This window comes from Aotus nancymaae, unplaced genomic scaffold (genome assembly GCF_030222135.1).
Source record: "Aotus nancymaae isolate 86718 unplaced genomic scaffold, 86718_ANA_hifiasm-v0.15.2.pri h1tg000046l, whole genome shotgun sequence".
In the NCBI taxonomy this organism is placed as follows: Eukaryota; Metazoa; Chordata; class Mammalia; order Primates; family Aotidae; genus Aotus; species Aotus nancymaae.
The window spans coordinates 11,903,725-11,927,598 of record NW_026988460.1 but is presented as its reverse complement, the minus strand read 5'-3'; the positions used below and the strand labels follow the sequence as shown (position 1 = coordinate 11,927,598).

The window sequence follows — 23,874 nt, the reverse complement described above, 5'->3', positions numbered from 1 at the left end:
TCTGCACTGCTGGAGGGTTTGTAGGAGTGGAAAAGAACAGCAAGTGGGGCTGTGTCAATGTATCCTACTCTGACCCTGATCTTAAACCTTGAGGCATCCCAGTAACAATGGATTAATGACTCTCTTAAAAATAAGTAATTGGGTGATATTGACGTCAAGCCCTAGTTATGATAAGAAAGAAGCATTTCCAACAAATGCAAATACTTTGTAACTCATTTGGAGGCAAAAATTGACCTCAACTGATGGGAGACTATTTATAGTTTCAGTGTGAATATTCATATGCTTTGCTGCAGAATTAGAAATGCTTTTGATTATGCAGTGCTGACCCAGACTCAGCTGGAGATGCTATTATGTAACACTGGGCATGTTTCGTGGGCTATATTTCTCTTCTAAAATTACAAACATTTTAAATTCTCAAACATTTTTGACCCAAATGGCTTCTTATCAGAGTTTTTGGGCCTAGATTGGATTCCAGTTCCAATATTACATGGAAGTGACATAACCGTGTGCAAAGCAGACACTGTCCTGTCCTCACGGAGTGTTTATTCTAGAGAGGACTAATAAAAGTAATAGCTAACTTTATCTTTTTAATTAATAGACTTTATTTTTCAGAGCAGATTGAAGTTTACAGAAAAATTGAGCAGAGAGTACAAACAGTGTGCCTACAACCCTTTTCTCCACACACAGTTTCCCTTGTTGTTAACATCTTGCATTCCTGAGCTATATTTGTTAATCGATGAGCCAATATAAATGCATTCATATTAACTAAAGCCCACAGTGTACATTAGGGGTCATAAGACTCTTTGTATTGCACATGCTGTGGTCCTGGCAAATGTATCATGAAGTGTATCCATCATGACAATATCCTCAAGAACAGTATACTATGCCAACAATCTCAGCAAGCTTTCTGATCTATATTTAGATACATCACTGTTTACTCATGAGAATAAAAGTATAGAAACACATATGTATAAAATTGATTGGCTTTAGCTAGACAAATCTAAATGAGATATCAGGTTACTAATTCACTCTATATTGCTTCCCTAGTGGCATAACTATGTAGTGGACATCTGTGGTTTTTGCCTCAGTATCCACTGCTCCTTATTAGGTAAGAACATTCTACTATTTTTTTTTGGTGAACCAACCCTCTCATTCTTTCAACTCAAGTGGTTTGGATAGACTAAAATCCTGTCCACAGGTCAGGAGTAGAAGATAATACTGCTTAGCATTTATAAGTTATTAATTCTTATTTATTAGTTATTAATTGGCCTGATCAATTAATATTCCATTTTCTTGATTAAATTGGTTCCCATGCATTGGTGACTAAAGCCTGGCTAATGAGATTCCATTGCAGGACTTTTCCATAAAACTACAAGGAAAAACCCCTTTTGTAGTCTAGAATTGCTTACAGAAGGAAACCTGGAGCTTCCAAAGATTCCCACATAGAGAACCTAAAAAGAGAATGAAGCCAAAACAGAAAAGAGCAAAACGGAAGGATAGGGACAGAGTGAGTTCTGATGGCATCGTTTCAGCTCTGGAACAAGTTCTATCCCAAGCAAGCTTTATCCCTAAGATTCCCAGATACAAGGGCTAACAAGTCCCTTCATTTAAGCAAATTTGAGTTGCAGTTGTTATCATCTGCAGCTAATAAACTCCTAATCAACACTGTATTCATAGAAAGGTATACATCGATGTATTCAGTGAGTTAATTCTTCATGTCATTAGTCTTCATTCTATTCTTACTATTTTGTTTTTACACTTCTCCAAATGCAGTGTGTGTGTGAATACACACAAATAGGACTGGTCTTCAGCAATTATGGCAGACAAAAACCTCTCTGTGAACTTACTGTTCATTTTTGTGCCTGTACCTCAACCTGAACACCCCTAGGATCAACTACTCCCTAGAAATCTGCTTCCTTGAGCTGTGCCCCTTCTGGTATTTCTGGATGCACATGGCAAACTCCATCATGTGTCTTGTCCATGTCGTTCCCCACCACAGGACAGTTTCTTGTTGTAAAAAAGTATATATAACTACATTCTAAGCCATTCTGGAGACTATTAGCTTCAAGCTGGAAGTCATACACTTTAATGGTGGCCTTTCACAAAGATCGTTAACCAAAAGCAGTGCTAATGCCTTCAATATGCTTTTGTATATTCTTTGTATGCATTAAGAATCTCCCAGGGAGCCAGTTAAAAATGAAGACTACTGTAATCTCAGCACTCTGGGAGGTTGAGGCGGGCGGATCACGAGGTCTAGAGATCAAGACCATCCTGGCCATGGTGGAACCCCGTCTCTACTGAAAATACAAAAAAAATTAGCCAGGCATGGTGGCAGGTGCCTGTGGTCCCAGCTACTCGGGAGGCTGAGGTGGAAGAATTGCTTGAACCCAGGAGGCAGAGGTTGCAGTGAGCCAAGATTGCGCCACTGCACTCGAGCCTGGTGACAGAGCAAGACTCTGTCTCAAAAAAAAAAAAAAAAAAAAAAAAAAGGAGACTTAGAACTTCGTAGCCTTCCCCAAACTTTCTGATTAGATAGATTTGGGGATGGGATGTAGGCATGTGCATTAGAATTTTGCACCCCCCGGTTACAGTTGCAGGTGATCCACAGTCATGAACCACTATGTAAGGAGGACAGAGTAGGGTAATTTCAGCAACCACATCAGGCTGTTCTAAGCACCAGGCAGCTGCCAGAGCTGATAACCAAGGAAAAAGAGCACTTGCATGGCTCTCAGATCAAATGCTGGAAATGCCTCTCTTTTATGCTCTGAATGACAGCAGTGTCTTCCATTATCCATGCTCATACAGAAATATTTTTCTGTTTAATAGGAGGTATAAATGATCTAAAAGACCTGCTTTGGGTTCTGATACTTTAGTTCTCATGTATTAAGAATACTATAATCCAGAGTTGTCCAAGCTTTTGTGGGACTGGGAGAAACAACCAATTCTTTACCCAGCTATCTCTCCAACCCTCCCAGAGCCAAGTCATCCTCCTTCTCGACTAAACAAAAGTACCACCAAAGTGTAGAGATTGCCTTTTCTACATGCAGTCATAATTTCACAGTTTCCTAGAGACCATCTGTTTTAAGCCCTTCTGGGGTGAACTGCTGTTGTTTTTAACTCCTCAGTGACACTCTCGGTTCCCCACTCCCTTCCCTGACATTAAATTGCCCAATCACAGAATGCCTGCAGGCAGTACTTGCATGTCACATGCACCGCAGCTTCTCAACTAATATTCATGAACCTTTGCACCTGTGTCTTTGGTAGCTAAAATACCGTACTTCTGTCTTTCTCTAAATGTTTCAGGTTTGTAATTTGGCACATAGTGAATGCGTCAATATATATATAAACTAGGAAGCGTGAAAGGGAGTAATCTGAAAGCTACTCAAGCAAAACTTTGAGAAGATATTTCTAACAGGTCCACTAAATTTGAGTTTAGTGTGCTTCTCTTTCTGGTGTGTAACTATTTTAATTATTTTTCATATTGTTTCTTAGGAGACAGGGCTGTCATGATGTCCACAGTGAGGCTGGGAATGAGAACACAATGGAGATAAAGTTTATAGCAGGAAAAGGGCTCAAAATACGGTTCTTTCTGGTGGACATTGGTATTTTAATTGAAAGTTTGTTGGGAAATCCAAACCAGACATATGTTCTACATTACCCACTGACTGAAACTAGAAAGTTCTGTCAGAGAAAGATAAACAAAGCCATAATCATTCAAGGTAGGCAGACATTTGAAAAAAGAATGTTTACAAAACCACAAATCAAAAGATGATAACCCCTATGTATCCTATTTAGAGTCATGTAAAATAGTGACAATAATAATCATTATTTACTGAGTGCATAACGGTTTAGGTTCTCTTCTAAGTAAAAATGGTTATTGGGGGCTGTGTCATATAACCCACAGACTAGAGCTATGTTCTTCCTCATTTAATGATGGAACAGAGAGGCCTGGAGACAGGCCACCCTTGTAAGAGGTTGCAGAACGGGGACTGAACTGGTTTCTTCTAAGATCAGAGCCAAGCACTTACTGGCTCTGATATCTATGTATTACCACCACTAAGTAACACATGAGATTCTAGTACACTGAGCACTACGGTTTGAATATGTGTGTCCCCTTCAAAATTTATGTTGAAACTTAATCCCCAACGCAACAGCATTAAGAGGTAAGGCCCTTAGGAAGTGATAAGGTCATGAGAACTCCTCCCTCACGAATAGGAGTAAGGTCTTCATAAAAGAGGCTTCAAACAGCATTCAGCCCTCTTGCCTTTCTGTCCCTTCAACCATGTGAAGACACAGCCTTCATCCCCTCTGGAGGATGCAATAACATGGCACCATCTTGAAAGCACAGAGCAGCCTTCACCAGATACCAAACCTGCCAGCACCTTGATTTTAGACTCCCCAGCCCCCAGAATAGTGAGAAATAAATTTTTGTTCTTTTTTTTATAATTTTTATTTTTGAGACAGAGTCTTGCTCTGTCACCGAGACTGGAGTGCAGCGGCGCGATCTTAGTCCACTGCAACCTCTGATTCCTGGGTTCAAGCGATTCTCCTGCCTCAGTCTCCCAAGGAGCTGGGACTACAGGCATGCACCATCACACCCAGCTAATTTTTGTATTTTTTAGTAGAGACAGGGTTTCACCATATTGGCCAGGCTGGTCTCGAACTCCTGACCTTGTGATCCGCCTACCTAGGCCTCCCAAAGTGCTGGGATTTCAGGCATGAGCCACCGCGCCTGGCCAAATTTCTGTTCTTTATACATAGTATAGTCTCAGGTATTTTGTGATAGCAGCACAAATGGACTGTGAGTAAAAATGGCATATTAAACATGAGTGAGTTCAGATTTTTATCCAACTCCACTTTTTGAGGTGAGGAAACAAAGGTTTGCAAAGATTAGGTGGTATATCCAAAGTCACACAGATACGCAATTATGGAGCTCTCACCAGAATCTTGATTTTCCAATTAAAAACGGAATATTTTTCCTAGTACCTGAAGTTTCCTCCCATTTATTGTTTGGATAACAGTAAAATTGGTCCAGTTTTACCTAGAAATATAGTGGGAAAGAATGATGGAGTCATCCCTTAGGAAGAGAGAAAATCTATTTTGTCAATATTTGTGTCTTGAAACTTTGGTTTAGAAGGAAATAAGTGAAAGTCCATTTCCTTTCAATAGAGAACAGAATGGATAAATGTGATTCATCAAATGCCACACTTGTTACCAATTCTTTCAAATTACAAAGTTGTTCTTTTTTGGAATTAGCAGCATATTGATGTACAGAAGGGATATTTTGTCCTAAGGTATCCTCTATAGAAAACATTATAAAAGAGGGGATTTGTAACCTTTCAAAAAGACAAGCATAAAATTTGCATCTAATTATTGAGCATTCTGCCTTTTCTATGTCATTTTCTCATAAGGTAAAGTGGCATACACACTGATTTGGGCAAACACAAAGCAAAAACTCTTTCTGTGAAGGGATAAATGGCAGCAGAAAAAATGCCACTGAGTTGAATTCACAAGTTTATCAAAAGAGAGGAAAAAATGTTTTCTTAGCTTTCTTAAGATGAAGTAAAAAGCATGTCCATTGAGTTGTTGGGCCTTTTGAATAAGTCATCCACCGGTTCTCTTCATTTCACTATCAAACAATCCTCAGATTTCTTCCCGTAAGCCTCTAGCTACAGAGAAGCTAGATGACTGTAACCTTCTCTACCTTTATTGCAAAAGCATCTGCTTGCTTGAGAAGCATGCCAACTAAGTAAGAAGTAACTGACAGGGGATAATGGATTAACATCTTTCATTCATTCAGCAAGTATTTACTGAGTACCCACTATGTGCTAGACTATGTTCCATACACTGAGGATAGATGAGAAGTAAACACACTGTCCAAGGAGCTCACATTCTAGGCTGGGGGAGACAGATTAAGTAATTCATATAGCTTGTTGTAAGGTCATTCATATTGTGAAGTTAAATATATCAAGAAAGGAAATAGAGAATCCAGGAAGAGCACTGAAATTTTAAATAGTGTCACAGTCTGTTCAGGCTGCTATAACAAAATACCATAAACTGAGTACCTTCTTAACTACAGAAATTTATTGTTTCCAGTACTGGAGGCTGAGATGTTCAAGAACAAGGTGCCAGCAGATTTGGTATCTGGTGAGGCCCACTTTCTGGTTCATAGAGGGCACCCATTTGCTGTGTCCTCATGAAGTAAAGGAAAAGGCAGCTCTCTGGGGCTTCTCTTATAAGGGTGCTAATCTCTTTCATGGGGGCTCTTCCCTCATAACCTAATCCCCTCCCAAAGGCCCAACCTTGGAGGTTAGGATTTCAACATATGAACTTAATGGGGACAAAACTTTCAGACCATAGCAAATAGAGTTGACAGTGAAGGCCTTTCTGAGAAAGGGAAATTTGATCCAAGACTTGAGGGAGGTGAATAAGCAAACCCTGAGGCTATCTCACTGATAAGCACTACAGGCAAAAACAGCAGTAACTGACAGAGCCCTGTAGCAGTAAGAGGGTGCTTAGTATATTTGCAACAAACAAATTCTCTCTCTCTCCACCCACTCTCTCTCTCTCTCTCTCTCAGCCTCATACACATGCACACACACAAACTCACACACACACACACACTCACACACACACGCACACAGCAGCCTGTGTACCTTCAGTACCCTATGTAGGAGGCGCATTGGCGGACATGAAATAGCAGTGGCGGCATCAATATACTATGTGTCAGTGCTTAATACTGCCATGTTCATGGCAGAGTTCCCCAACCCACACTGTATGAGCTAAAGCAAGTACTATTTCTGCGTCCTACCTTTATAGATTTATACAGCGAGATCCACCTGATAAAGCCTTGGTTACTCTGGCACTACCATGATTTTTTTTTCCTTTTTCTCTCTCTTAAGGGATGGAGATAGAATTAGAAAACTGATTCTAAACCAATTTTCTTAGCCGGGCATGGCGGCTTATGTCTGTAAACCCAGCACTGTGGGAGGCTGAGGCAGATGGATCGCCTGAGGTCAGTAGTTCGAGACCAGTCTGGCCAACATGGTGAAACCCCATCTCTACTAAAAATACAAAAATTAGCCAGTTGTGGTGGCTTACACCTGTAATCCCAGATACTCGGGTGGCTGAGGCACAAGAATCACTTGAACCTGGGAGGTGGAGGTCACAGTTAGCCGAGATCTTGCCATTGCACTCTAGCCTGGGCAACAGAGCAAGACTCTGTTTAAAATAATAATAATAATATGTTGATCACTACAGGCTATAGGGGTCAAAACCACAGTATCTAGGTTCAAAATCTCAGCTCTACCACTATGCAACATTAAGTGAGTTACTTAGACTTTATGTCTCAGCTTCCTAGTGAAATGGAGCCTAGCTTATAGGATGTGAATGTTAAATCCCTTAATATATTTAAAGTGCTGAGATTAGTTCCTGACACCTAATAATTCTTACACAAGTATGTAAACACAAAATTTCTTTAAATTCTATAATGCTGGGGCAAGGGAAGCGTTTGGGATAGGAAGGAGAATGTACCCTTGTTTCTGTTTGGTGTTTATCTAATAGGTAGGAAGACACATGTGACTTTCTGTGGTCTAAATGGAATAAGATTTTTTTGAATATAAATCATCATGGACACAAATTTTTTGCCTCTAGGAAAGTAATAAAGTGAGCAAGGACATCTTTTCACCCTTAGCCCCTCTCTCTCAAAACTGATGGCTCAGTTGTGTATATAAAAACCCAGGTTTAAGTCCCAGACAATTTACCTTTAATCTTCCTCAGGTCTCTGAACAAGTTGTGCCCAATGTTCAGGCTCAGAATAGTTCAGACTATGAAAGAAAGCCACCTTCAGACAGGGTGGAAAGAGGGTAGGTAATGTCTGCCTGCATTTAATAGGGTATAAAAGCAGTATAAATCCCTTGGATTGGTTTCTGGCTTTTGATGTCATGGCATCTCTATCTCACTGACATAAAAAAAAGCAAACTGTAAAGTGGCAAAAAAATAGGAAATATCTGTATTTTTGTCAGGCAACAAAAAAATCCCCTATAATGAAATGGCCTTTCCTTCTGTTCTCAAAGCTTTCTGTACACTATGATACTTACCTAGTCACACTATAATACTTTACTTACTTGTCTATTGCTTGTATGCTCTTAGAAGATAGACACCCGAGTTAATGTGATCATTGTTCCCCACTTTTTATCATTCTTTCTGCCACACTGTCGATATCTGATCCATCCTTAATGAATGAGTTAATGAACAAACAAAGCAACTTGCCAATGAATGAAGTATAAGCTGGTATACAGCAGAACTAGGGTTGAACACTAAATTTCCTGAGTACTTGTCAAGTATTGTTTATTATAGAACTTGGTGCTTCAGGAAGGTCTTTGAGAGAACTGGCTGAGGCTTAGTCCACCAAGAAAGTCAAAATTTTTGAATTTTCTATGTAAATTAATTTTTCATTCTATTTTAAAAGTGAAGTCTTGGCCAGGTGCAATAGCTCACCCCTGTAATCCCAGCACTTTAGAAGGCTGAGGTGGGCAGATCTCCTGAGGTCAGGGGTTTGAGACCAGCCTGGCCAACATGGTGAAAGCCTAGTCTCTAATAAAAATACAAAAATTAGCTGGGCACGACAGCTCATGCCTGTAATCCCAGCACTGTGAAAGGTTGAGGGAGGTGGATAATCTGAGGTCAGGAATTTGAGATCAGTCTGACAACATGTGAAATCCTGTCACTACTAAAAAAATACAAAAAATCAGCTGCGCATGGTGCCACGTGCCTATAGTCCCAGCTACTCGGGAGGCTGAGGCAGGAGAATCACTTAAACCCAGGAGGCAAGGTTGCAGTGAGCAGAGATTGTGCGACTGCACTCTAAGCTGGGCGACAGAGTGAGAGCCCATCTCAAAAATATAAAATAAAAAAAATTAAAAAAAAAGTGAAGTCTTGTCCTTACTCATTCAACACATGTTTTCTGAGTCACCTACTGTGTTTCACATGCAGAGGATACAGTAGTGAAAAAAGATTGACAAGGTCCCTCCCTTCCTTCATTCATATATATTCACTGACAAGCTGATGGTTAACTAATGGAATTTTAAAAAATAACCTAATCTGGACAGGTCTAAGGTATCATCTGGTCCAGTAGTTCTTAATCATTTTTTAAATTAGAGAACACATCGATACATAGATGGGGGGCAGTTAATATATACATAAAATTTCAGGGGCTTCAGAGACCTCCCTGAAGATAATCCATGGATTTCAGATAAAAAATCCCTGATCCAATCGGAGAGTGTGCACATCATTTTGCATATGAATGTATGTCTACATTTACTTTAAAAACAAAAAGTAAAATGTTTGGCTTATAGTAAAACCTTCACAGCAAAATATTAACTATTTAACTAGGTAAGTCTCTTTTGGGTATTTCAGGGGCTTGAGAAAATACAGAAATAAAAGTGAAAAATTTAAAGTGAAAATGAAAGAAAGTTAATAATTAGGGTAAATTTTTGTTGTTCTCATTTAATAGCAAAAACAATAAAAAATATACTCCAAGCAACACAACTATCCTTCCATACTCCCAGGAAATAAATAGAAAACTACTGCTTGTGTTAGAAGCCATAAAAAGATTAAATGAAATACAACCAACTTTGTCTAGATAATGACAATCACAGATGAGAACAAACCATTCTTTTTTTTTTTTTTTTTTTGAGATAGAGTTTCATTCTTGTTGCTCAGGCGGGAGTGCAATGGTGAGATCTTGGCTCATTGCAACCTCCAGCTCCTGAGTTCAAGCGATTCTCCTGCCTCAGTCTCCCGAGTAGCTGAGATTACAGGCATGCACCACCACGCCTGGCTAATTTTATATTTTTAGTACAGACGGGGTTTCTCTATGTTGGTCAGGCTGGTCTTGAACTCCCAAACTCAGGTGATCCGCCCGCCTCGGCCTCCCAAAGTGTGGATTACAGGCATGAGCCACCATGCCCGGCCAAGAACCAACCATCCTTTACCAAACTTTTGGGATCTTGACACAAAAAGCATCCTGAAGTAGGATCTGAGGAATTGTTAACATTTTCTAAAAAGGAATTCAGGAGGTGGCCCTTGTCAGTTAATATGCTTCTACTCTGGGCAAAATGTCCAATACATAATAGAGGTATTTATAAATATTCCATAGATAATTATCAAAATGTGTGAAATATATTTTTCCAATACAGGGAAATCAGTGTGCTATCAACATAATAAAAGTTAAAGGGCTAAAAATAAAACAACCAAGAAAATATATGCATATGGTGATAATATATATGAGGTTATTTTGGTCTATCAGAAAAGGCTAGTGATTTGAAGGAATACTGATTAAAAATAATAATTACAGCCAACTTTTTTGAAGTGCTTAAAATGCACAGAATGGAATGGTAAAAATAAGTGTAGTGCAGCAACATGATTCAACAATATTTATTTTTAGGATAAGTTATCATTTATTGTGTTAATGTCAAATTTACATATTACTTTATAATGCTAAATGCTCTAAAAAGAATATTTAGGCTACTGCAATTCTACCACCTTCTTCCCCCTCCCCCAGGACATACATATATTAACTAATCCTTTGTGTGAATTTTTCCATGTCAAACATTGTGCCTTATTTTATTAAAACTGTTTTGGGCCAGGCACGGTAGCTCACGCCTGTAATCCCAGCACTTTGGGAGGCTGAGGCAGGTGGATCACAAGGTCAAGAGATCGAGACCATCCTGGTCAACATGGTGAAACCCCATCTCTACTAAAAATATAAAAAACTAGCTGGGCATGGTGGCGCGTGCCTGTAATCCCAGCTACTCGGGAGGCTGAGGCAGGAGAATTGCCTGAACCCAGGAGGCGGAGGTTGCAGTGAGTCGAGATCGCGCCATTGCACTCCAGCCTGGGTAACAAGAGCGAAACTCCATCTCAAAAAAAAACAAACAAAAAAGTACTGTTTTGTTGGAATCCAATTCTATAATAAAGTCTCTATAATGTTGAAAAAAAATGCACAGAATGGGAGAAAATGTTTGTAAATCACTTACCTAATAATAATCTAGTAATCAACATATGAAAAGAATCTTACAACTCAATAATGATAAAACACTTCTCCAAAAAGAGATGTATAAAATGGTCAATAAACACATGAAAAGATGCTCTACATCATTAGACATTAGAGACATGCAAATCAAATAAGATACCACTTCACATCCAGTAGGTTGGCTATTAAACTAATACATACCAAATACCCAAAAAACAAAACAAAACAAAACAACAACAACAAAATTAAAAAGAAAATAAGTGATAGCAAGAATTATTGGCGTGATTACGTGAAGTCAGAAGGCTCAAATGTTGCTGGTGGTAATGTAAAATAGTATAGATACTATGGCAAATAGTTTGCAGTTGCTCAAAAAGTTGACTCAGAAATTCTACCCTTAGGTACATTACCTGTGTTAGGGGTCCCCAAAACCAGCCTCAGGTTTGATGTTTTACTAGGAGGATTCACAGGACTCAGCATATATTCATACTCACAATTATGACTTCTTATATCATAATGTAAAAGGATACAGAGCAAAATCAGCAAAGGGAAGAGACACATGGAGTGAAGACTAGAGGAAATCAGAGGCAAGATTTCCAAGTATCCCAGTGAAATGCCCTGGCTTGGCTGTGGTGAATAGATTTTAAACAATCCTGCCAACTCCATTTTATCCACCCTGAGTTATGTAGGGCATTCTGTTCTGAGAACTTTGTAGTCTGAGATACCTGGCATCTTTGTAACCAATTTTCTGAGAAACAGGGGCCACTGGTCCATACATCCTGTACCTGCAACAGTGTAACTGCCTATCCCACATCCTGAGTGAAAAACAACTTTAAATAGAATTTTGTTGTTAGGCTTGCCGCCCCTTCCCCTAACCTGCTCCTTCTGCTTCTGTAATAATCTGCTTACCGCCCCCTGACTCTAAACTGATATAAAAATGTTGACTGCCCTTTGTTCTCGGCCAGGAGGTTTGAGCTCTAGCTCACTCTCGGACGCTGGCATTAAAGCGGACTCTCAGCAAACTCAGAGCGTGGTGCTTCTGTTTAAACTCGCCCAGGCATAATACCAGGAGATGCACACAAAACTGCAATGAATTATAAAAACACATGTGAAAATGTTGCCAGCCAAGAGCACTTAATAAAGACTAGCACCCGGGTTTTCAACGGTGGTTGGTCATGCAGGCAGCCTCTGGTTGACATATACCAAATTTCCAGATTCTCAGAAGGACATAAGGTGTTCATTAAAAACCATATTATTTGCATAGTTTAGGCACAGAGAGCCACTCTTACCAGTTACGGTAGTGGGAAACATACTGAAATCCAAGTTTCCACATGCCAATAAAGGGCCAACCTTTTAAAGCGGGCTTTGCAAAGCACAGCAGTCAGGCCTGTTAACTCTTTTTTGCACAATACCCAAGACAATTGAAAACATACGCATGCATAAACAATTTTACTCAATTGTTCACAGCAGTATTATTAATAATAGCCAAAAGGGAGAAATAGCCCAAATGTCCATTGACTGATGAATTGATAAACAAATGTGATAGAACTATACAGTGGAATATTATTCATCCATGAAAAGGATCTATGTGACAATAAGGATGAATCTTGAAAATATTATGAGACATGAAAGAAGCCAAACACAGAAAGCCACATGTTGTATAATTCCATTCATATGAAATGTCCAGAATAGGCAATTATGTAGACACACAAAGCAGACTAATGAGTGCCAGTGAATGACGGGAAGAAGGTGTTGGGAAGGGCTACTTTTAGCAGGTCATGGAAATACTCTGGGGTTTCTTTTAGGGGGTCATGGAAATATTCTGGAACTGGATAGTGGTTATAGTTGCACAAAATTGTGTATATACTAAAAATAACTGATTTATATACTTTAAAACTACTAAAATGATAAAAATTTAATAGAAGAGACACAAGGAGTATGTCTCTTCTCTGATAAAAATAATAATTATGTTTTATGAAATGCTTAAAATGCCATGGGCCACAGAATGGGAGAAAATGTTTGCAAGTCATTTTCATGATACATGATACATATATAATCATATATCTGTGAACTACCCAGTTTACAGTATTTTGTTATGACAGCTCTAGCTAAGACAGGGACTGTGTGATGTACTTTACATGGAATATCTCACTTAATCCTTAAAACAATCTTGTAAGATAAATTCCATAATGATTATATAGTAATAATTACTATACTAGATACATTATATAATAATATATAATAATGATAGATGATAATGCTGTGCTTTATCTCAATTATAATAAGGGATGTTAATAGAGCCTTTGAGTTAAATATAAACAAGTATATGTTTGGTGAATTTAATTGGGGTATTTAAAATGTTCAGCTGGGGAAATATGGCGATACCCTATTTCTTTTTATTTTTTATTTATTTTTTTTATTGCATTTTAGGTTTTGAGGTACATGTGAACAACATGTAAGATTGTTGCATAGGTACACACATGGTAGTGTGATTTGCTGCCTTCCTCCCCATCACCTATATCTGACATTTCTCCCCATGCTCTCTCTCCCCAACTCCCCACCCCCCCGCTGTCCCTCCCCTATTTCCCCCTGACAGACCCCAGTGTGTGATGCTCCCCTCCCTGTGTCCATGTGTTCTCATTGTTCAACACCCACCTATGAGTGAGAACATGCGGTGTTTGATTTTGTGTTCTTGAGTCAGTTTGCTGAGAATGATGGTTTCCAGGTTCATCCATGTCCCTATAAAGGACACGATCTCATCGTTTTTTATGGCTGCATAGCATTCCATGGTGTATATGTACCACATTTTCCCTGTCCAGTCTATCATTGATGGGCATTTGGGTTGGTTCCAGGTCTTTGGTATTGTAAACAGTGCTGCAATGAACATTCGTGTGCATGTGTCCTTATAGTAGAACAATTTATAATCCTTTGGATATATACCAAGTAATGGGATTGCTGGGTCAAATGGACCCTATTTCTACAAAAAATTTAAAAAGTAGCTAGGCATGGTAGTGCACACCTTTGGTCCCAGCTTCTCAGGAGGCTGAGGCAGGAGTATCACTTACTCCAAGGATGTCAAGACTGCAGTGAGTTATTATTGTGCCACTGCATGATAAGCCTGGGTGACAGAGCGAGATCATCTCAAAAAATAAACAAACAAATAAAATTAAAACATGTAATGGGGACTGTTGTGAACTGCTATGAACTTAATTGTGTTCCCCTAAAATTCGCTGTTGCAATCCTGACCCTCAGTATTCCTATATTTAAAGTAAGGAAGTAATTAAGGTTAAATGAGGTCATGAGGTGGAGCCTTTATCTGACAAGATATTGTCTTCATAAAAGGAGATACCAAAGAGTTCTCATTCTCTCAGCCATGTGAGGACACAGCAAGATGAGAACCCCTCATCAGAAAGGGAGTCAGGTGACACCTTGATCTTGTTTTCCTCAGCCTCCAAAACTGTAAGTAAACAAATTTCTCTAGTTTGAACTATCCAATTTACGGTGATTTGTTATGATAGCTCTAACTGACTAAGACAGGGACTGTGTAATATGCTTTGCACAGAGTAGCTCACTTAATCCTTAAAACAATCCCGTAAGATAAATCCCCTTGATATTCCCTTTTTAACATAAAGCCTAAGAAGACTAATTTGCTAAAGTAACAGGTAGGACTTAAACAGAGGTTGGTGACTTTAAAATCCATGCTCTTAATCATACTCCATACTGCCTCACATTATAATGATGCTATGAAGAAATTTTCAAATTATAAGGATATAGGCTCCTGGTTTTTACTTTTTTTACATATACAATTTATCCCTTTATGTATGTATTTTTACAATTTCTTTTCCTTTTCTTATGTTGCTTTTCAGTAGCTGCTTCCTTTAGAAGGTTTTTAGAAACGTACAGTTTTCTGCTGGGTACGTAAAGCCAATGCTTTATTCCTCTCTTGTTGCAGATCACCCTAAAGCAACAAGTAGAATGTAAAAGGGAAGTGAAAGCTCTATCATAGATAAAACAAGGATATCTAAAACCTTGAAACACGAAATATGTAGAAAGCTGCCAAATGCTGCTGAAGTCTAACTAGAGTTGATAAAGATCTTAAAAGCACTTGAATACATCAAATAAAGCAATATCGTACAGTTCTCTAAAGCAAGTTGCACAAGTGAGGTTAAGAATACTCTAAAACTGGGCCAGGTGTGGTGGCTCATCCTTGTAATCCCAGCACTTTGGGAGGCCAAGGGAGGAGGATCGCTTGAGCCCAAGAGTTCAAGGTTACAGTGAGCTATAACAGTGCAAGTGCACTCTAGCCTGGGTGACAGAGCGAGACCCTATCTCTAAAAAATAACATAAAATTTACATAAATAAAGGATTTAACATCTTCCCTATATCACTCCTAACACCAACCTGAATGAACACAGGCTGAGTAAGCTCCAAATGGCTGTCTGTGGTTCTGTTCTGGTCGGTTTTCTCATTGAGTACTGCTTGCCTACAATTGCCTTGTCTCTGGGGCTGAGTACTTGTTTGGCTTGGCTTTGTCTTTGGTCCATGGGTTTCTTGGCATTGGTTGCCTGGCCTACTCCACGGGTGCTATCTTCCTCTTTCACTCTTAGGTTCTTTTCTGGCATAGCATCCAACTCCCAGGCAACCCAGCCAGTGAAGCATCTCCAGCCCAAACCCTTCCCCATTTGGCTCTTGCTTATATAAAGTCATATTATTTCCTAGGGCTACACATAGATTTGTCTACAAAACAGTGTGAAGAACACAGTTTTGGAATTGTAAATGTCTAAGTTTAAATCCCAGCTCCTCTATGTCTAGATATGAGATGTTGGAACCATTACTTAATTCTATGAGTCTCACTTGCTTTATAAATAGTACTAAATAATATTTATTAATAATACTGATTTTTTAAAAAAGATTGTTGTAAAATTTAGAAAACAATCAGATAAAAGTCCCAACACTCTGCTTGGCTAATAGGGGGAGCCCATTTCAATAGAGTGATCACTATTATAATTACTAGATTGCTAGCACTATTATGATCATTATTTCTAGTTCTGTAGAAGGACAAAATCCACAATGGTAGTGAAAATAGCTAACATTTACAGGGCATGTCTCCATGACAGCCTTCTCACTAAGTGCTTTACATGCATTGTCTCATTTCAACCACCAAGAAGGTATTATCATCATCTGGATTTTACAGATCACAAATCTAAGACTTTGTGAACAGTTAAGTTCCTTTCCCAAGGCAATATGCCTAAATGACAGAGCTGAGAAAAAAAATCCAGGTCTGTGAGAACCTAAAGCCTATTCTTTGTATATTTATTTCAGATTTCTTCCTTTCTATAATTATGTCATTATCTCTCAGCATTCCCATTTTACAAGTGAGACTATTGATTAGGTTTAGGACATGCTACCCCAAAATATGGCACTTTATCATTTCAGCAAATGGCAGAAGCAGGAAGATCTCTCTAATCTCCTCCTGTAGTTCTCCCCTGAAGCAGGACATAAAAAGATTTTTTGACCTTCATCTAAAGTAGGTCATAAGACCTGCATTCCAGAGGGGTCCTCCCTACATCCAGAGGAAAGGAATGAAGGCCTGTTTGTTCACATGCTCTAAGAAGCATGTGAACAAACAGGCCATGCTAAGTTTCCCCCTGTTTATTCCTTTTAGATCATACCCCCTTTTGCCTAATCATATCTCTACACGACTTTCACCTCTTCATCAAATGTAAACATAAAAATAGTTTTTCTTGTGTTTAGAAAAAATGCAAACGATTTTCCCTCTGCTTTCACACCACAGCAGTCATCAACACAGAAGCCTTTTGTGACCAAATTTGTGTGGAGGGTGGGAGTTTCTTCCTACCACCAAGTGACCAATGAATTCTGCAGCAGATACCAGTAGGGGTTCTTCAATACCACTTTGAATCTACCTGGTCAGATCTCACAGGCTGAAGACTCAGTTCCCAAAGCTGCTCCCCCATTTCACATATCAGTGGCAAATTTGGGTCTCTGGAACTTCTGTCTGACTGGCTTCAAGTTGGGGTTCCCATGACCCACTTTGGGTTCAATGAATTTGCTAGAGTGGCTCAAAAACATAGGGGAACACAATGTTTGCTGGTTTATCATAAAGGATATCTTAAAGGATACAGATGAAGGCATGCATAGGGTGAGGTGTTGGGGAAGGGACATGGAGCTTCCATGCCCTGCCTGGGTGAGCCACCTTCCAGGACCCTCCATGTATTCAGCTTTCTGGAAGCTCTTTGCACCCTGTCCTGTTGGGTTTTTATGAAGGCTTCTTTACATTGGCATGACTGATTAAGCCAGTGGCCACTGGTGATCAACTTGACCTACAGTCCCTCTTCTATCCCCAAAGGTTGGGAGTTGGGACTGAAAGTCCCAATCCTCTAATCATGCCTTTGTCTTTCCTATGATCAGCCCCATCTTGAAGTGGTCAGTCAACATTAACATACAAAAAGACAGCACTTTGGAGATTCCAAAGATTTTATAAATTATATGCCAGGACATGGGATGAAGACCAAACATATATTTTACAGTATTAAATCCTGTTTCTTTGGATCTTCATTTCTTGAGGCTTCAGCGTTACATAACACTTATATTAAATAAATGTATGCTTTTCTTTTGTTAATCTGTTTTTCTATTACAGGCTTCTTAATCATGAACCCTGCAATGGGTGAGAAAAAGATATTAGCTTTTCTCCTCTATACTATCTAACAGAATTTTATCTCCCTATGGCAACTAGCACATTGCTGGGCTTTCAACAGGTATTCAAGTAATAATTTATTTTGGTGGCTACATATTTTTAAATTGAAATTAATATCACCATATAACAATGTAGAAGACATTTTTAAAAAATCACTTCTAATTTCACCTCTTTAACAGATACTTTTGGTATATTCCCTTCCAAGCTTTTGTAGTTCAACTATAAAAATAGTTATAATAACAATGTGCACACAATTTTATTTCAAGTTTTGCACTGATAACAACTTTCCATAGTTCTCTAGAACCTCCATAAACTGCATTTTTAATGGATGTATATTCAGTAAATGCTGAATGATGATTCATCTATCATTAGCAGCCAGAGCAGATGAAACCAGCAGCCCTCTGATAAACTATGCCATAAATAACATTTTTTTAAAAGTTATAATATAATGGAAGTTTTAAAAAAATGGTTACATATTCATATGCTCAAAAATATTTGTACCATATGCAACCAGTAGATAGGCTCCGTCCCTAACTAATGATAATACTTGTCCAAGTTATTTATTGCCCTCGGTGGTCTTTGAGCCTTTCTTATAGAATGAACTAGAATTTATATTCTCCCTGAGGTTTCTACAAGTTTTATTATAATTATACTATGAGTATTGCCCGGTCCCAGTTCTGATGCTCAGCAGATGGGTGACTAGACAAGTTCCCTAGCATATAAAGAGGTGATACTAAATGAGTAATTCCCCTTCTGTCATGTTAATCTTCTCTGCGTTTAGCATTTCTGGTTTGAAGAGTGGTGCGGATGGAAACCCCTTTCTTGCATGTTCAGAGACTTTGCCACCATCCTAAACATCCTCCAATTCTCGACGTTTTCTTCCCTTCTTCCTTCAGAAAAGTAGGGGATCTGGAATATATCTTATCTAAAGTCTTATGCTAAATCTGACCCCAAAAATATCTATTTGTGGCTGGTGTCTGTTTTCATATCTTTTAAATTAGTTTCTAACATTTAAAAGAAAAAGATTCATAGCTGCTATTAAAAAATCAGGAGCTTTTGTAACACTCCAGCATTCATAGGAGGCAGAAACTGGCTGAAACTCACTATGTGCTGACTGTGCTGGATCACCCCTGCACTGACTGAAGTCCTCACCAGAGTCTCCATCACCATCTATTATCCTCTACCTAGCCAGCTTCACTTATTTCTTTCCATTTCTGGCCCCTGTAGGCATCTGGGTTTGTGACTCTCTTGCTCTGTGTAACACTACGTTGCCTGAGGAAATCATCACAAACTGACAATTCTGAAGACCAGTGCTTCAAACAGTTCATTCAGAGAATATTGGATCCCCACTTTGGGCTGACTGACCCTGAGTGGAATCCAATTCCCAATTCCACTGGTTTCATACCCCTGCCATTTTATTGATTTAATCCACATTGTACCTGCTAGATAAAGCTGACTTCTCTGCTTTGAAGCTTGGGGTCAAGTACATTTTCATGCTGTACATTAAAAAAGGAAGACTCTGGCCTTCTTCGAGAGGGAACAACTCCCTGTGGAGTGTCTGGAAAGCCTTTGCCACAAGCAAAGGTTAAAATAGAGCTGTTCTGCGTGTTTACTTTGCATAAATTATCACTCAAAAAGCATTTTCCTTTGTAACAAACTTTATGAAATTATTCATCAGAGGTAGAAATGGCCTCAATTAGATAAAAGAAATGAAGCATTTAATTAATTTGTGACAAGTTCGAGGGTGGCCAGAAAAATAAAATCATATCTAAAATTAGTTGAAGACAGACCACAAGATTGGACACTTTCTCCATATTAAAAAAAAAAGCAATTGACACCTTTTAACACTCATCTTTTATCTGTCTAGTAACAAAAAAAAAATTAATTTCCTTAGTCAAAGCAGGAAAACAAAAGAGCGGGTTATAACTACACAGAGCTTTCAGGAAAAGGAAATTGCACTAGTTACAGAAACAAGAAATTCTGGGTGCAGCTGTCACTATTAAAATACAACAAAAGCGAGAATAAAGTTGCCACAACAATGCACAATTAAAATTATTCCTGACTGCTTTTTCTTTTTCCTCTCCAATTGCTACTTACATTTGGCCAATATAAGCAACCTGCAAAGTGCTTTACACATGCCCTATAGAGGATGGTTGCCATTAAATTACCTGGAGTTTTCTGAGGCCTGCAAAACTAACAAAATCACTCTCACAGACTACACAACTAAAAACCAAAATTTTTCACATGTAAAGTATGTGATTGTGATGCCCTGAAACACTCATAAGACATTTTCATTAGACATTAGATAGCATATTCTGTATTTACTAATTGTGGTTCTAACTAATATTATACCTAGTGGTAATAATTTATTTTTTAATCAGTACCTTTTTGAGAGGAAATGTAATGATATCTATAGAGTGACAATTTAAAATGTTAACAAAGAGGGTTTCATTAATAAGCAGTAAGTGGGGAAACATGCATTGTGGAGTTTATTCTTATTTTATTTTTGTATTTGTGTGTTTGAGACAGGGTCTTGACCCAGGCTGGAGTGCAGTGGCACAATCTCAGCTCACTGGAGCCTCTACCTTCCAGGTTTAAGGGATTCTCCCGGCTTAGCTTCCCAAGTAGTTGGGACTACAGGTACATACCACTATGCCTGGCTAATTTTTGTATTTTTAGTAGAGATGAGGTTTCACCATGTTGGCCAGGCTGGTCTCAAACTCCTGACCTCAAGTGATCCACCAGTTTTGATCTCCCAAAGTGCTGGGATTACATGTGTGAGCACCACACCCAGCCAAATTGTGGAATTTAACTGATTAATTATTAAAAATATTTTTCAATATGTGAAATGGTTCATCTTATAGAATTGGAAAAGAGGCTGGTCTGGAAGTCTGGCATAAATCTTTAGCCTTAGGCGGATAATATAAACTCCTGTAATTGTGGGGATTAGGTTTCAGTAGTTCTCATCCTCCACTGCACATTACGATAACCTGAGGGAACTTTGAAAATCCCTGGTGCACAGGTTGTACTCCTACCAATCAAATTATAACCATAAACCACGAGTGAGACCCATGCATCAGTATTTTTTAAAGCTACCTAGATGATTCTAATGTGCAGCCAACATTGAGAATCACACTGTACTCATTATAAATTCAGGTCTCTTTCAAGAATTAAAGACAAAACAAACTTATAAATATGTTTTTTATTCTAAAAAATGGTTATTTTTACCAATAACATCTGGTTTTGTATGTTGTAAATGCAATATGCATTTTTGTTGGATTTTCATCAAATGTTAAGGCTTCATTTGTGATGATCTGGCTTAAAAATTCAGCCACTGTGGTCTAAATGAAATTCACTGGCAGTGGAGGGGGAATGGTCTATGAGATATCTGAAAAGAGATATACCATGTATTCTGAAGACACAAGTAGTAACCACCATTAAAATATGTACACACATTTCTGCAATGCAATATCGAGACAGGAGATCATCCATACATGATTGGGTTTACACTTAAAAGTTCTCTTATTACAATATTTTACAAAGGAATGGAGAGGTTCGTTTTTCAAACAGATTTCCAACATAAAAACTTCATTTGTTTACTTATTATAGGATAATAATGTTTTCACAATAGGAAAAAAATTCTGTCATTTTCTTCTGGGCTGTGTGTGTGTGTGTGCATGCACGTACTCTCTGGGTTGGAGGGAATGGATTGCCTCTCTAGGAAAGTACATAAAGGTCTCCAGATTTAAGGTTTTGAATATTCATGATGTGGGATATCAGGCCACAGTGTTAGAGCCTCAGGCCCATACCAATGGGCTCCTTTATTAAAACTTCACAGTTTTGTCACTGAAGTGATTGCTCATCTCCCAGAGCTTCTGCACAGCAGCTGGAGATAACCTAATTCTCTAAAATCTAGAGAATGTATCCCCTCCAAGAATGGGCAGAGTCTCTTATGGGATCCTTTATTCCTATCTTTCCCAATAATTATAATCATTTCTTGTGAGCCATATGGGTTACCTTTTATGTTGTATTTAGATGTAAATGATTACCTTTTGTTGGAAACTCCATTTCCCTTCAAAAAATGCCATTGTATCATCAGCAAATGAAGATATCTTGTCATTATTCATTTTTTCAACGTAAATAGTAAATCTCAGAATCGAATATTTTAACTTCGTGTCACTAGCTTTCATTTTGAAGTAAATAACTATAAAATTAACCCATTGCAACTTTGAAATATAATACAGGCCAATCTTAAAGATAATGCATTTGATCAGCTTCCTAATCTGAAGGCAATTTGTTAAATTCTTATTTTGTTTTCTCAGCACCCAAAAGAACCAAGAATAGACTGGATTGGTATTATATAAAACAAGTAATCATTTTTAAATTCTACTATATATCAAAATGACTGCATGGGAAGTAATATTAAAATATCATAGATTATTAGATTATTTTCAGACTCATTTCATTAGCTTAAATTATAGCTAAATATGTGCTACCTTACTTGCAAATGCTTCAGCACAGGAAATCTAGTCAGAGTTGTGAAAATTGAAACAATTTTAACCTATTTAAACATATCAAACAAAAGTATGCTATAATTCCAGCACTTAGGGAAGATGAAGGGGAAGGATTATTTGAGCTCAAGAGTTCGAGGTTGCAGTGAGCTATGATCAAGCCACTGCGCTCCAGCCTGAGTGACAGAGCATGACCCTCAAAACAAATAAAAGAAAAAAGAGCATCAAACAATATTTAATATTTAATATTTTTAAATTTAAATTCCTATAATTTCAAGTAAAACACAAGGATATTTACCAAATGGTAGGTGAAGTTTTTTGTTTTTGCTGAGACAGGGTCTCACTCTGCTGCCCAGGCTGGAGTGCAGTGGCATGATCTTGGCTCACCTCCTGGGCTCCAGTGACCCTCCCACCTCAGCCTCCTGAGTAGCTGGGACTACAGGTATGCATCACCATGCTCATCTAATTTTTTTGTGTTTTGTAATAGAGATGAAGTTTTTCCACGTGGCCCAGAGTGTTCTTGAACTCCTGAGCTCAAGCGATCCACCAGCCTCAACTTTCTAAAGTGCAGGGACTACAGGCATGAGCCACTGTGCATGGCCTGAAGTTTACAATTACACACATATACACGTACACATACACATAATCTAGTGCTTCCCCATGCCAGTTACACTTCTGAGCACTTTGAAAATGTTGACTCAAATTTCATTACAGTTTAATGAACATTTATTTTACAGGTGAGGAAACTGAGGCACAGAGACCATAAAAGACTTGTCCAAGTTCATACCAGGAAAGATGAAATTTAAATTTAGGTAGGTTGGCTCTGGAATCGACATGTTCTTTTATTTTCTCCCCTAGCATTTTGTTATAAAAAATTTTCAACATGCAGCAAAATTAAAAAAATTGTACTTTAGCACCCATCTGCCTACTCATATAGATTACAGCAGTATTTTCCTATGGCAGTTGAAATTAAATAACCATAGGTAGATCACCTGAGAAACAAACTGTTGCATTTTTCATTTGCGATGAAATATCCACCCTACTCTACCTCCCCAATATTACATAAAGTCGGCAAACTACGTGGTCTGATGTGATGACGCAAGACACCTGATCATCAGCTGTGAAAAGCAAATTGCAAATGTGACTTCAGAGTCAAATAATAATACTAAAAATCAATACAGCCACCTCTAATGCTGATTCATATTTTAGAGCACCTTCCTTACAGTTAAGAAGACATCCACATTCATCATTTTTCCTTATGTAATCATGCTACTATTTTCTCAGAAATGACAATGGAGTATTGACTGAGTGGATGGAAACCAGGCAAATTTCACTGATCATAGTGTTGCGTATAAACCATAGAATGTATTAACACAAAATACATTCTACTTTGATGTCCAGGCATTGTGCATTATGACACTGCGTTTTCCCCTTATTCTGTAAAGTATATTTTAAAAATGGTTTTCTATAGTCATTTGGCTATTCTGCTAGATTAATAGATGTCTAATCTCTATCAAAGAAGATGAGAACTTTACACTTAGTGTTTTATAAAGCCTGCATATATGTGTGTATGTATGTGTGTATATATATGTGTGTGTGTATATATGTATACATAT

The 23,874-nt window shown here is 38.3% G+C and overlaps 1 protein-coding gene and 1 long non-coding RNA gene across 14 annotated transcripts in view; one reads left to right on the top strand and one right to left on the bottom strand.

Annotated features, from left to right (window-relative positions):
• LOC105728198 (contactin-4) overlaps positions 1-23,874 on the bottom strand; it is a 973,166-nt gene that overhangs the window by 347,232 nt on the left and 602,060 nt on the right. The window lies entirely within an intron of this gene.
• The window catches only part of LOC105728199 (uncharacterized), a 63,726-nt gene continuing 54,220 nt past the window's right edge, over positions 14,369-23,874 (top strand). For 2 of the 5 annotated variants that reach the window (XR_010337220.1, XR_010337217.1), the window contains exons 1-2: positions 14,369-14,491; positions 22,996-23,070. This is a non-coding gene — a long non-coding RNA (uncharacterized LOC105728199). Of the gene's footprint in view, positions 14,492-20,276; positions 20,388-22,995; positions 23,071-23,874 lie in introns of all 5 variants that reach the window. The other 3 variants (XR_010337221.1, XR_010337219.1, XR_010337218.1) reach the window with 2 other exon arrangements.